At 49.7% G+C, this 14,642-nt stretch overlaps 1 protein-coding gene across 2 annotated transcripts in view; it reads left to right on the top strand.

Moving 5' to 3' along the window:
• The window catches only part of sema6cb (semaphorin 6Cb), a 124,178-nt gene that overhangs the window by 73,457 nt on the left and 36,079 nt on the right, over nucleotides 1-14,642 (top strand). The window lies entirely within an intron of this gene.

The raw sequence follows: 14,642 nt of genomic DNA, 5'->3' as shown, positions 1-14,642 counted from the left end.
TTCCACAACCGGAACCGGGCATTTGGTTGGCTGTGCGCTGACAATCCAGTCAACCTCAGAGCCCAGATTCCCTAGCCAAGCCCTGGGGAAGTGTTCAGTACAGAGCTGGGATTTTGAGATGTCGAAGGACAGCTGGGTTGATGTTTCAAGAAGTGGTGCAGGTAGACCAGTAGGTGGTGCTCTTTCTCCCTCTGTATCAGAAATCCCAAAGCCAGTGCCTCCAGTATGCTGACTGGGGGAGGGGGGCTGGGATGCTGTGCTGTAGGAAGTGTTTTTTTTTTTCTGTTAAACACCAGACAGATGTATGAGAAATCTGCTGCACTTTTCTAAAGACCTAGGGTTCCACCCCAGTACCCTTACAGATTCCACTGTGAAGCAGTTGTCGCAAATCCCATCTCAAGTCTTGTGTCCCTGGCTGGATGATCCCTGGCTTTGCCCGCTTGTGAGCTGTGTCGCTGAGCTGGTGATGCAGACTGAGCTGTATCATATTAGAAGTAGCGAAATGATGTCGCCTCTCCCAGAAAAAAAACTCTTGTGTCTAGCCTGGCAGTCACACTCCTAACAAGTTTTCATGACATTGCTGGGCAGAGGTCTTGCAGGGGAGTCGAACCAACACACAGTAACATAGCGTCTTCCAGAGCCCGTGACTCTTGGGTCTGAAGCAGCACTTGGAATCCTCCTCTCCTCATATACTGTAGTCCAACGGATTGGGCTTGTTGTTGGCCTTTATAACCCCTGGCTCATTTGCTTACCATTATCAATCTGAGCTTTGTGTGGGGGGGAAAAGCCTCTATCAGTTGAGCACTGAGTCATCTTGCTGGGCGTGAAACAACACCATTCGTTCCACTGTAATCAGACTCATGTCCGTAAATTGTCTTTTGCGATTCCTGCCCTTATCCGCATCAATGCCTATTCTTCCCTCTGACGTGATAATTGTAATTGATGGGCATTTTCTTTCATTTCTCTCTCATGTGTTCTGTTGTATTACTGCATACTCTGCTGAGCACTTGAATGACTAGACCAGCGAGCCGCTCGTGGCTTCAGAGCACAATCCAACTGGAAAATGCCCTCCAAAATATTGGGAGTTCCCGTGCGGTTATGAAACACTGAGTAGATCCTTTGGAATGATATGACTGCAGGCCACCAGAATTCCCAGTCCTGGATGCCATCCTTGTCCTCGACGGGGACGGCACTATGTCCGTTTGTTAACGCATTAATCAATCAATTGGTCCAGTTACAGTATGTGAGGGACTGATTATTGAGCCATTTTCCTTTTCCTGGCAGCCAAAAGCAGTGTGTCTGTATCGGGGTATAGTTTACATTCATAACGTAGGTCAATCAAAGAATAAAAGCCCCATGCTGTCATCAAACATTTCATTATGGAAACCACTGAACTGAAAGGGCTTTTCTGGAACTCATGTTTTCTAATGTTCCGAATTCAGTGTTCATTTGTTCTCTTGATTTCTGCATCCATCACGGTCTGCGTGCTTGAGTAATGAGCAGAAAATTGCAGGGCGTTGCGACCGGGCTGTATTGACGCACTCAGCACGTTCTGGGTGCAGCAGATTATATCTTTGTCGTTTCAGCTGATGCATTTGTATGCCCGTACGCACATAGTCATCTCGTTCCTATTCAGACGTGGAGCGATTTTACACCTGAGCGATTAAAATCACCGCGGGTCTAGCCGGGCCACGGTGAGTTCTGCGAGGACAGCACAGGAGAGAGCAGGGGCAGAGAAGCGTTTGATACACATTTTCCCACTCGAATGAGAAATGGGCCCTGGTGCTGCACAGCCTCATTACTGCACTATCAAAACTCTGTAACAGTGTGGCTTCTCTTTATTCGTAGGCGGCAGAATTCTCACCTTGCACCCTGATCTCATCAGATCTTAGATCCCAGATGCGAAGCAAGGCCAGGCCTTGTCAGTACTGGGGTGGGAGTCCTCCAGGTAAAACCACAGTCAGTGGTTTTGGTGGACCAGTATGTGGCGCTCTTGCCCGTAGACTGGAATTTCCAGTTCCATGCCCCAGTAGGACTGTGCGATTAGGGACACTTCTGTAGTAGGTGTTGTACTCCAGTTGACATGTTAAACCTAGTACCTGACTACTGGTTACTCCAGGGCACTGTCAGTAAGAGAGGGGTGTTGACCCTGGTGTCCTGACTACTGGTCACTACAGACCCCAGGACACTGTCAGTAAGAGTGGGGTGTTGACCCTGGTGTCCTGACTACTGGTCACTACAGATCCCGGGACACTGTCGGGATGAGTTGGGGTGTTGACCCCGTTGTCCTGCCTAAACTCGTGGCTGTGCAGCCTGACCTCCCTAAAACTCCACCCCTGGTCTGTGTGCAGGGGGGCTGCTGGTGCAGAATTGCTGCTGTGAGTCTCCCAGGTGGCGCACTTTAGTGGGGCTTGAAGTGGGACCTCTTTTATATGTAAAGATATTTTTTGGTGGTCCCTTGGGATGAAAAAAGAGCTATATAAATGCAAAGAATTTTTCCAATTAATCTGAGTTTATTTTCCCTCCTCCACCGCCGTTCTGAACGATCATGTATCGGAACAGTAGTATCCAGGCCCCTCGGTACTTGTCAGAACGAGTACTCAATTCTTATTCCCTCGGCCTCCTGCAGGTTATTACCCCCGCTGTTTACATGGCCCCAACCTGAAAAGAAAAACAATTTCACGCTGTTTTGCTCAGCGAAGGGCATTTTTTCGTGTTCTCATTTTGGCGAAATGTCTTTGCTGATGGCGAGCAGCGCCCACCACACCGTCCGGAGCACGAAAGTCTTCATCTGTCAAAGCCATTTGGAGTGAGAGCGGGGGGCAGGGGCGATAGAGTAAATTGTTCTTGTAAAACTGGGACATAAAGGTAAAAAAAATAATAAAATGCAGTGGTTTCAAACATTTGTCTGCAAAAAAAAAAAATAAAGTGCTCGGTCAAGCCATCACCAGCATGAGCTGTCCTGCAGCCGAGGATGGAGTTTCTGATTAACGGCAGTGATGCAGCTGGAGAGAGCTGTGCTCCTGCTGTTTGTCGGCTGAGATGGTAAATGGGGGCCATGTGGTCATCACAGATCCTGCGACAAGTGGGCTGGAGACGGTTCCTGTCCCGAATTCCACTTCCTGAATTTCCCAAATCAGTTTCCCTGCTGTGGGCTCAATGACTCAGCCCTGGTTGGTGTTCGGAGGAAGCTGCTCCCTTCTTACCTGTAAAGCACGATGAGGATCCTTCAGGATGAAAGGCGCTATATAAAGCCAATGAACGAGTCATATTTGCTGTGCTTTAATGTTGCAGTGGGCAAGCCTAGGTGAGCACGCCACCACACGGGCTCAGGCGAAGAGCAGTGTTTGAGGCTGGCTGAGTAGCAGTACGGTGGTGCTGCAGTGCTTGTGATTATTACACAGTGATCTATAATTCCCCTTAATTGTGTATGACATTTTTTTCTTTGTTCATCTTAATCAGATACACAAAGCTTTTATCGTAGTGTTAGCAAAGAAATGAAGGTCCCTAGTGCCAATTTGCCCTGTTATCTAAAATACGATGCATTACTCCTGGTAAAAAAAAAAAAGAAGAAGTCAGTAATTCTGGGACAGTACGCTTGTTGAGCTGCTGTCTGGCAGCAGCCAGACTGCGAGAGCAGACCACCGGAAACCTGAATGTCTGTCCAGCGGCCTTCGCTCAGGGTGGTGGGTGGGCGTGGAGGCGTGCAGTCTGGCAGGTGGGTTTTGCATGTTTTAATTCCCGACCTGGAAATAAAACAATCCCCTGTTCACCTCCCATGGAGCTGTGTCATCAGCGCTGATTGTCAGTGAGTCACTGATTAATTAAAGGCCTCAGGACTCAGGAAGCTTGAACACTCGATGATGAGAATTAACCCCAGGATGTCCCGCTGAGGCTGAGGGGTGGGCAGGTTAGATATTGTTAGAGTTAGAGTTGAAATGGAAAACAAGCTAGAAACCCGGGGTAAAGCTTGGGGCAGCAGGATTTTTTTTTGCAGGACTGCTGGTACTTTTCCTTGCTGGGGATGTGGTTCTTTGTTTCCTTACCTGAGGGGGTCAGGGGTTCAGGGTGTTGAGGCCGAGGTACAGGCCAGCAGCCACACATGGCCTGGGTCACGGGCACGGGCAGGGAGGGGCGTTGGAGCTCTGTAACGAAGCCATGTTAACCCGGACTTGACCAGACACAGCCGTCACAAGCTCGGGTCGCTTCTTCGCCCCCTGGTTTTGGGGGAGGGGGCACCGGTACCCCCGTACTCACCTGTACCGCTGCCCAGGAAGAGAGGAAAATCAGGCAACCAAGACTCACCCCAACCCCCACCCAGACCGCCGCCGGCACGCACACACAACACACCGACATGACACCCCCGCCTCCCCCCAACCCCCAAATTCTGTCTCGGTGTCAACCACACAAGAGTAATGGCTCCCCATTCTCTTCTGCACACAGACTAATGAGAATTTCAAATTCGGCGAGCGCAGTGCATTTATCAAGCACTCTTGCTTAATGACATCTCGGAGAGGGCTTAACAGCCCGCGTTCGCCTCGATCTGGCAGTTATGGATGGGTCTGGTTTTTTTTTCTCCTTTTTATGCTTTCCGTACAAATGTGTTTAAAGAGCGGTCCAGGGTCTGTTACGCACCGGGAGAGATTCTCTCTCTCTCTCTCATATTCTGCTTGTCTAGCCTCAGGGAGGCCTGCTCCAGCGACTCCTGCTTTTTAAGTCTTTTTCTTTCCTTCACACGGACGGAGTGGCGCCGTGCGCTGAAGAGGCAGCGTGGGGCAAGCCGGAGCAGGGCCAGCGGGGCGAGCAGGAGGGAGCTTTAAGGCGACGGGGACGTGCCTTGCCGTCGCTCCGACGGGCAGCCCCCCCCGTCTTGCTCGGGGGGAGTCGGGCGGGTCAGCGTGGCTCCCTGTCCCCAGCCGTGGCCGGTCGGGGTCCGTCACTGCCGAGTCGGGGGAGCCGGGCAGAGTCGGCGTCAGATAGGCGCTGGCAAGCATTTCAGCAGCACTTTTAAAAAATCTGCTTCCGCTGTCTACCCAGCGCTTACCGAAATGGGAGGTAGGGGTCCGGTGACAAGGACGTTTTCTGTGTGTTCAGGCAGCTGCCTCTCCCACTACCGCGAGCTTCGTGCCCGCTGGAGGGGAGGGCCTTCATCCCTTTTGTTCTGCTTACATGTGTCCCCTGTGGACGCCGGCCTTTTGTGGGCTCCTCACCGGAAAGGGCGAGTGGTGATTTAATTAGACCACATGGAAGGGAGACCCCCCCCATCCCCACCAATCCATCCCCGCCCCAACCACCAAAATCCGCACACGTGCACACCCACATGTACACACCCCCAGGCTTAAATCATGAGACCCAGCCCGCCCGTCTTATTTCTGTCTCGATGGCCTAAAGTCATCCCTGCCGCTGTACAGGGCCTCTTGAGAAGGATGGCGTGAGTGTCTGGTTGCTTCGGGGCTGTTCTCTGAATCAACAGATTAATTCTGTGTGGCTCCGTTGTCTTAAACCCAGCATTGGTGACGATTGATGACCAATTCTTCGGTTTTTCATACATTTCATAACGCCTTTTTTTCCGAGTTTCTTCGTGCCCCATTGGTCAGAAAAGCCCACGAGCAAAAGAGGGCGGCTGGGTTCAGATAGCTTGGCAGTTCTTGCCTGAACTACATTTCCCAGAAGGTCATGGAAAAAGTGCATGACCAGCCCTTATCAAAACCTACCCTGACCATATTGCAACAGCCTCCAGTTTGCAAAGCGCTGTCTCAAGGAGAAAGGCCACTTAATTCACAGCTCCAGCTCTAATAGAATTTCGTAACGTACCCCCTCTGTTCTGGCCTTTTGTCTGCCTTTAAAGCATTGCCTCGGCTCCCAGTCCCCATATTTTCTTTCCCCCAAGCTCTTACTCCCTGGAGCTGCACGTTGCAAAGCAGGCCGTACTGACATGTGACCGGCGGGGGCTGCGGACGAGATGCCACAAGCCGATGCAACGGCAGTAAGAGGGTGAGGTTTTAACAGGGATAATGGTGATTGGGAAGGCAGTTTGTCAGGAAACACGGATGGAGAGACTTACAAGGTGATCTGGGACCGCGACGGCCTGTCTTCTTTCTCTTTCTTTCTTTCTTTTTTCCCTCTTTTTCTTCCTGTACCTTTTTCAGCATGAGAAATAAAAATGCCCTCAGGGAAGATTAAAAGAAGGGAAAGGAACACAGAAATCTGTTCAAATGAATTGATAAACTGAACGATTTGTAAACTGATCCTGTTTGTTCAACACACACTCATTAAGTGTGTGTGGGGGGGTGCTGGGTTAGTGGTTGGTCGTGTGATTGGCGCTGAGGGATGTCATGAGTTTATTTTGCCACAGGAGAGAAAGATTATCTGATGGCTATTTCAGATATACAGTATAATTTTTACAGAAGCAGAACTTTGTATGAAAGTAAAGCCTTATTTTTCAGCTTTAAACAGTATCATATTTTCATTCCCATCAACATCAAAAGCAGACTTAATTTTTTTATTATTTTTAGTTTGATACAGTAAGCTCTGTTTTTTTCTATGATCTCTGGACTGTAGCATATATTCTCTGGACAGTATGACCCGGCCCAGACTGGCCCAGCAATCTCTGGACTGTAGGGTTACAGTGTGACCCGGCCCAGACTGGACCAGTGATCTCTGGACTGTAGGGTTACAGTGTGACCCAGACTGGACCAGCGATGTCTGGACTGTAGGGTTACAGTGTGACCCGGCCCAGACTGGCCCAGCGATCTCTGGACTGTAGGGTTACAGTGTGACCCGGCCCAGACTGGCCCAGTGATCTCTGGACTGTAGGGTTACAGTGTGACCCGGCCCAGACTGGACCGGCGATCTCTGGACTGTAGGGTTACAGTGTGACCCGGCCCAGACTGGACCGGCGATCTCTGGACTGTAGGGTTACAGTGTGACCCAGACTGGACCAGCGGATCTCTGGACTGTAGGGTTACAGTGTGACCCAGAGTGGACCAGCGATCTCTGGACTGTAGTGTTACAGTGTGACCCGGCCCAGACTGGACCGGCGATCTCTGGACTGTAGGGTTACAGTGTGACCCGGCCCAGACTGGACCAGCGATCTCTGGACTGTAGGGTTACAGTGTGACCCAGACTGGACCAGCGGATCTCTGGACTGTAGGGTTACAGTGTGACCTGGCCCAGACCAGGACCAGTCATCTCTACTTGTAGGGTTCATTCTCCCAGTGACACCCACCCAGTCTGCTAGCTGTTCTTTCAGACCTTCGATCCCTCGGTCTGTTTTTAACCCCCATCAGTCTCTGCGTCTCATTTTTCCTTGCCTCTTTCCCGTGCCGTAGAGCTGATTACAATCGCAGAGGGCCTGCTTTAATGGAGTGCCTTTTCCGTCGGGAAATTGAGTGCCCTGCGACTCGCATGCAGTGCTGGCTCGCAGAGAAAGGCTACAGGACCAGCTGTACAACTCCTGCTCTAATAGAGTTTCATAACATCCCCCCTCCGTTCTGGCCTTTTGTCTGCTTAAAAGCATTGCCACAGCTGTCTCCTCTTTCTCCGTGCCCATACAGCTATAAGAAAGAAATGCATAATATCAAAGCATTTGTCAGTATCCTTCTGTAACTTTTTTTGTATGTGATTGAGCTGTGTAAGCTTTGTTGCAAGGTTTAAAACTCGGTGCACGTTCTTAAATCCTAGAGTAGTACAGTATGGCTGTTTCAGCACTGGATAGTCTGCCATTGCTTTTAATCCTTGTTTTCTATAAATAACAGTTACACCTGTTATTTCCCCATCGTGTTCCAGGACAGCCCCCTTATAATAATTAAAAATTCCTTGCAATCACATGGCACTATTGATCCCAGAGGATCTCCACCCATCTGGGTGACACAGCAGCCCCACTCCACAGCACATGAGAGGGAATAGTCAGAAACATCTACACCCTTTGAGTTAAGGAGGGATTTTAGGGAGTTCAGAATGTGTCTACTTTGTGTGGTATTTATCCAGGACAGAGCCCAGGGATCTTCAATGACCTCTGCTTAATTTTACACCCAAAATATGGTATCTCATGTACAATACTGTGTCCCTGGGACATTGTTACCCTGGTCACCACAGTCCAAAACAGCTTCTTAATAAACGTCCAATATGAGTACCACCTGCATAAAATGAAACTCTCAAAAGAATTCTCGAAAAACTGAAGTAGGAGAAATTCTATCTGCAACCTGGGAAAAGCTCCAGAAAAAAATGTTTCTTCTACCACAGGATTTAGTCTGACATAGTGTTGATTAGCTGCGATTACTGACTCCAAATTAATCCATGTCACCAAGGAACATGCATCTCTTGTTCCTGGTAGTTGGTGATATACTAAGGATTCAGGGTTTGTGATACTTTAAGATTGCAGAGTTGGATTTTGACCATCAGAGCAGCTCTGTTGCAACAGGTGTGATTTTCTTGGGTAGTCACACCTGCCAAGCCCTGCTGGTTCCTAGTGCTTTTGCAAGTAGAGTACTGCACACTGTCCAGGCACACACTGGTGTTTCATGCACAATGCCTTGTGCATCTCTGAACTGGTTCCCCCAGTACACAGGTCCTTTTTCAGAAAAGTTCCTCACCAGAAATTGAAGTGTTAACATTCAGGCAATAGCAGCAGAGAACAGAAGGCGGAACGGGAAAGGAGATAAGATCCACTTTAATCCAAGACCACTCTGTCCCCCTAAGTGAGTGCACGCACCCCAAGGCTGAACAAGCCATCAGCCCCAGTCTCCTACTTCCTCCCTCAAAATGGCAGCTCTAATAAACGCTCTGTCGGAGACCCAGGTGGACGTTAATAAAGACGTATCGAGGGGATTATGAGCGATAAGTTGCAAGATGAGCACTGACAGCGGTTATTGTTTGCGATTTCCACCCTTTCTCCCTCTCCCCCTTGTGCAATGCACTGTTTTTCATCTTCCCTGCAGGAGCGCGAGCATATCGTCCTCATCTCGCTGCGCTCGCTTTCCCCTCGGGAGCTAAGGCAAAGAGAAATAATGACAGGGGCGCAATATTGTATTCTATTAAGCGCAGGGCTGGAGACATTTCTATTCCCATTGTTGAGCTGTCAGGAGACGACTTTAGCAGTCGTGGCATGAGGGAGTTCTGAACCAAGTCGACTGCGCGCACACACACACACACTCTTTAGCATGTTCTCCTGCTCTGTTAATGTAGAACTTATCTATTAAAGACATTTTTTTAGAAATTTCCCCCCTAACAGCGGAACTGAGGGACAAAAAAAAAGTCACGCGTATGAATGTAAGAACTGTATCTCCATTTGCATTTTCTGATCTGCACTTCCAAACATTTCAGGAGCCCTGTTTCTATAGTAAAATTGCGCAGAAAGGTCTGTCGTTTCTTTTTTGAAGTCTCTTCAATCCACTGGCCGCAGATTCTGTCTTGAGTCTCGTAGTGTTTAAGCTTGAAGATCTTGGACGTGTCCTTGTACCCCAGGATACATTCTGATAATGAGGAATTACAAATAATTCTCCCTAATGAATCACCCATTATTTGGACTTGTGACTTATTTCTTTTTATCCTGTTTTTAGAGAGCAGGCATCAATTCATTGTGGTTTCTCACCACGTACCACAGGAAGAACAGCTGATTGGTTTGTGGTCCTGGGGTCAAAGGTTAAGTGTCATTTTTGGGGCAAGGGCATATAGTCACTGCTGAAAACACACGTATCTGTTCAGGCTGAATTCCCAATCTCATCAGAATAAGACGGTTCAATAACGAAGCCTCAGCTGTGATTTTACCACACGGCACAACTGACAATAACCGTCTCCTCCTGAGAAGCAGAATTGACTCGGATTAAATCAGGAAGCAAGGTAGCATAGCAGGATCCTTGCTTGATGCACGGTTATAATTCTGGTTATTGGGCTTGGGTTTGAAGCATGCAGATAGATCAGTGAGAAACAATGGCTATTGATTGGTAGATGTGCCTCATGCATTTCAAATCATCAAAGCGCAGTTCCACGGTTTAAGCCTTAACTGAGCGGAGGGGGCTGTTAACCTTCATCCAGAGAACTGAAATTAATTAATCAGGGGTGGGGGTGTCCTTTCATCTGGAACTCGGTCAAAAAGGGTGCTGTTTCTCCAATGATCCCTCTATAAATGACGGAGGCAAAAGAACCAGCAAGGACTGCCTCTCTGTGCCACGCGCTGATGGGATTTCTTTTTTCCTTTCTTTTTGGAAGGTCCGAAAGAGGGAGAGGAGAGCTCGGAAAATCCTGCTTCCGACTCCCCCTCCCCCGGCCCAGCCGCCCCACACACCCTCCATCATCGGCACCCTAGTTCTGTCCGTCTTTTACATTTTATTTGTACCTTCTTTTTTTTTCCTCTTCCCTTTTCAATTTTCCTTTTCCAGAAAGGTGTTGGGGGGGGGGGGGGGAGCTGGGGGCTGGCGGCTGGCCTCGCTGAAACTGGGGCTGGCTGACCTGGAAATTAGATCTCGGATCTCCGTTACTAAGGAGACCAGGGAGGTTGAGGCTTTGGGGATGGGAAGCAGCTTTTCATTCAGTCAAGGCAGGAGGGCTTTCCTGTTCTGCTTCGAAACCCGCTGGAGGGACAGTTCGGCTTTTGGCCCCGGCAGAGGCGTTATGCCTTGGTGCGGGTGAAGCACGAGCGACACATCTGTTGCAACAAGGGCTTCCTTATGAGGGTCCCGGGGACCCTGGGGAGGGGCGGAAGTGATGGAGAAGAGTAGTCAACTAGACTCCCCGCTGCCTGCCGACGGGAGAGGCCTGACAGAGATGCTTGCCCATGTGTTGGGGGAGGGAGTGGTCAAGTCTAAATAAAGTCACCGGATTGATTATTAGTAAGAAAGCTCACACGTTGTAGCTTTACCTCCATTTTGGCTTTGTTTTCCCATGGACATAGCTGCCTGTTCCGCACCGGACCTTGAGTTCTAGGAATGCTGGGATGTTCCCAAGGACTGTTGGCTATGGTAACACTGTCGTTTGCTTGTCCGTTAGCTGTGCATGGGTAGAGTTGTATCTCACTGGGCTGCAAAGAAGAAGAGGCCATTCATACGTTCACTGTTACTTTACTGGTGTAAGGGCTTTATCCAGCCAAGGGCATCCCTCTTGTTCCATGCACCCACCCCCCTTTGTGTAAAGACGTGCCACATGTTTCCAATCGTATTAATATGAGGAGGGTTGTTAACGGGAGTAGGCCCGTCTGTACCTGGGGCCTGGGCTTTCGTTCTCCTCCTGTTGCTGTTTCGCTTTCCAGCTCAATCTCTGTCTTTCGCTGTAGATCTGAACAAAGGTGGAGGACAGCGTAGCTTTTGGCGATCGCGGGATTTTGGAACGTGAAAGACGGGGAGGCTGTGTTCCCAATTCCGTCCTAATGAGACCCCCCCTCCTCCGAGCCCTGCTGAAGATGGTATATCGTTTCAACTGCACCAGCCCCACCCTGCTCTGCTGCGTTACTTTACAGACTGACCTGATAAATCACGCTGTGGGTCCCTGGACACCACTGTCATTTCAAACACGATTAGGCACGTTAGCCTGGGCTCTCCACAGCCCATTACCCCTCTCCCTTTTTTTCTACAGAGGGGCCGCGGCTTCATTAGGAGCTGTCAGATAATGGGAGCCCCACTCTGGCAGAGCACAGACTGGCTACTTCATCACAAGGCACTGGGGGGCGGAGGGGGGGGTGGTCTGTCACCTTACCAGCTGCTCTACCACGGTAGCTTTTCCCGAAGGTGCGATGGGAGATATAATTTTAAAGTGTGCACAGCACTGTAGGTGTGAAAAGGCCAGCCCTTTCCCTTGCTGTAGGCAAAAATACGAGGCACCAAACAGAGCAGCCTCAAACACATCGGTGCCTGGCAGACTTGTCTTCATACAGTCATATGGAAAGCATCTCCTACGCTTATTTAATGGAAGAACTGCTAAGATTTTTTCCACACCTCCCCTGGGGGGGGGTTCTCTTATTCTGTTTGGAATACCTCATTGTTTAAGACTTGGCTGTCCGGCAGTGACTCCTGCATCCGCACGGGAGACCAGCACCCCGTAGGCATGCTTTTACCCTCCATGAGCTCCACGGCACCTTGCAGGAGTTTGAGTGCCAACTGGAAGAGCAGCACGTCTCTTATTGACGTCACTGTAAGCTGGGGCCTGGCGAGTTGCAGGAGTTGCTGTTTTGACGAGAGACCGAGAGCCCTGGCCGAAAAACAGCCACCCTGCCCTGGCTGCAGTGTGCAGGATCCCAGGGGGTGCTGACTGCTTCTTTCCAGCAACTGCCTGCGTCAGTCCTTCCTTGCTCCAGAGGGGTTTTCTTTTTGCGTTTAAAGCTGTTTTTTTTGCCTGTAACTTTTATAGCAAGGGGTAGGCAAGCATGAACTTTTACAGCGCATAGACTGTAGGACCATGGCGTGTTTTTGAATAAAACTCAAGCTGCATCTTGCTTACGTCAGAATGTCGTGCTTTTCCAGTGTGTGTGTGTGTGTGTGTGTGTGTGTGTGTGTGTGTGTGTGTGTGTGTGTGCGCTCCAGCATTTCCAGAGATGGACAAACAGAGTTCCTCCGGAGTACATTGGCAGACACACGCACGCACGCTCTAGAAAAGCAAGCGATCTCGGCAAGCGTATCTTTTATGTCCTGTGTAATGGGAGCGGCGGCAGCCCCACGAGGCGAAAAGACTGGGGTGCCGCCTGCTTTCATCGATGCGGCCTCTCCCTTGTTTCCATCCCGTGTTACAGTTGTGTTACAAGGTGTGGTTCCCCTAATGCCCAGCTCTGGAGCTTCTGGATCCTAAAAGACCGGAAATTATGTGGGATAAGGACGGGACAAAAAGCAGTGTGCTGGGCCACATGGGTGTCTGGGGCACATATTGACTGTTTTTTATTCCATCCCCTTGTATCCCTCCCTGCCAGGGAGTTTTATACTTTCTCATCCTGATTTTTTTTCATAAGCTGCAATTGCCATAGGAATCAAGTTATGCAGTAATGATACGGGTCTTAAGCGGTTTTTATTTCTTAAGAGAGATTTCTTAAGGCATGATTTCTTAAGCAGAAGCAGCACAGAGGTAAATTGGTCACAAGGCAGAAATGGCCTGAGGATATGCTGGTACTGTATGTTCTTCTCGTGTCTTTCTAGACAGTGAGGCTGACTGTGTTCTGAAAAGCAGAACTTCCCTTAAGCTCAGTGTTTAATTTTAAGAAAGCCATTAGACCTGAGGTTTTGCAAAAGATGACATTTTCACTGTCCGATTTGGCTGAAGTGTTTTAAGTGCAGCATAAACCTGCAGTAGATGTTCAGGTGCTGGTGTCTATGACAGCCTCAGTCTCACGGCCCTTCAATGTACAATTAACCGTGGCTCCTTCCATAACTAGGGCTGTGGCATTCAGCCTTTTTTAACCTGACAAGCTGTCAAATGCAAAGGACAGTCTCATCCCACTCTATCTTAGACCTGATAGCGCAGTATGCTACTGTGGCTAAATAACTCAAGTAGAGTTCTTAGTGGTGTGGCTGTGACTGCTTATATTTATTCATCTGCAGGACGGAGAGGTTGTGCGCACTGCTCAGTCCACATTGCAGTAGGAGGGTCTGGATTTCTGGATAGCTGGCAGGTTGTAGGTTCACATCCCGTGTGGGGCTTGACCTTTAGTCAAGGTATTTCACACGAAGTGCCGGAGTGTGAACGAGTTCAGATTTAGGTCTCTGTGGATAAAAGGGCAGCGCAGGTCATAATGAGAATTGCGGTTTCATGATAACATATCTCAGCATTTCTAATGCCAGTCTGGGTTGAGACCGTATTGACGGTGTTCCACGAGCTTTGCGAACTGTTTCTGAATCTGGAGAAATGCAGTCTTTTTTTGGACCCACTGGAAATAGGAGTTCAAGCCAAGACAGCTAGAGGGGGAGACTGGGGGAAGGCGGGGGTGGTTCACAGGCCAGACCCCCCCCCCCCACGCTCAGCCCTGTCAGCTGCGACAGCCGCGCAGGCCCACCTGGACCTCATTGGGAACGTACTTTCTTCGCTGTCCAGCCCCGCTCGCCCCCTCCTGCTTGTCGGCTCCTGCCAGGGTGCTTGCAAAATGCTTAAGCAGCTAATCGGCAGGGGGAGCAGCGGGTCCCGGACCGGTCGGGCTGTCGGGGGGCGGCAGGCTCGAGGGGTGGCAGGAGGGAGAGTCTGGAAGCGGCAGGGCTGTGCGCTGGTGGCAGCTGATGCCCGTCAGGAATGAAGGGGAGGATGGAGCTGTTCAGTTCTGTGTGCAGTGTGGCTGTCCTGATAAAAGTAAATATTGCTTTAGTGACCCTCTTGCGGCTGTGTGTCCGGTATCAGGGGTTTTCTGTGCTCTGCTCGCTGAGCATTCAGTGGCCCAAAGTTGCCAGGTGGCCATTGTCATTTCCTAAAATAATTTTTTAATTGAGAACAGTTTAAACCCTGTAGTCTGCAGTCTTCCGAGGCAGGCGACGCACAGCAAAGTAATTGATCTCTTTTCCGCCAGTCTTAACAGTGCTTTGTCTGTATCATCTTGGAATGGATGAAAAGACAGATTCGTCTGGAGTGGAGGCATGCTGAGCTGAGCCTGGGGCCAAATGAGTGTGAATTGCTTGCTAGTTGTCTGTGCTAGCTAGCTTGAGGTACCGAGAAAATTAATTCATGCATTGATCAGTTAA

Source organism: Atractosteus spatula, chromosome 25 (genome assembly GCF_055471065.1).
Source record: "Atractosteus spatula isolate fAtrSpa1 chromosome 25, fAtrSpa1.hap1, whole genome shotgun sequence".
NCBI lineage: Eukaryota > Metazoa > Chordata > Actinopteri > Semionotiformes > Lepisosteidae > Atractosteus > Atractosteus spatula.
Note: the sequence above shows the minus strand (reverse complement) of the source record. Positions and strands in the feature narration are given on the sequence as shown.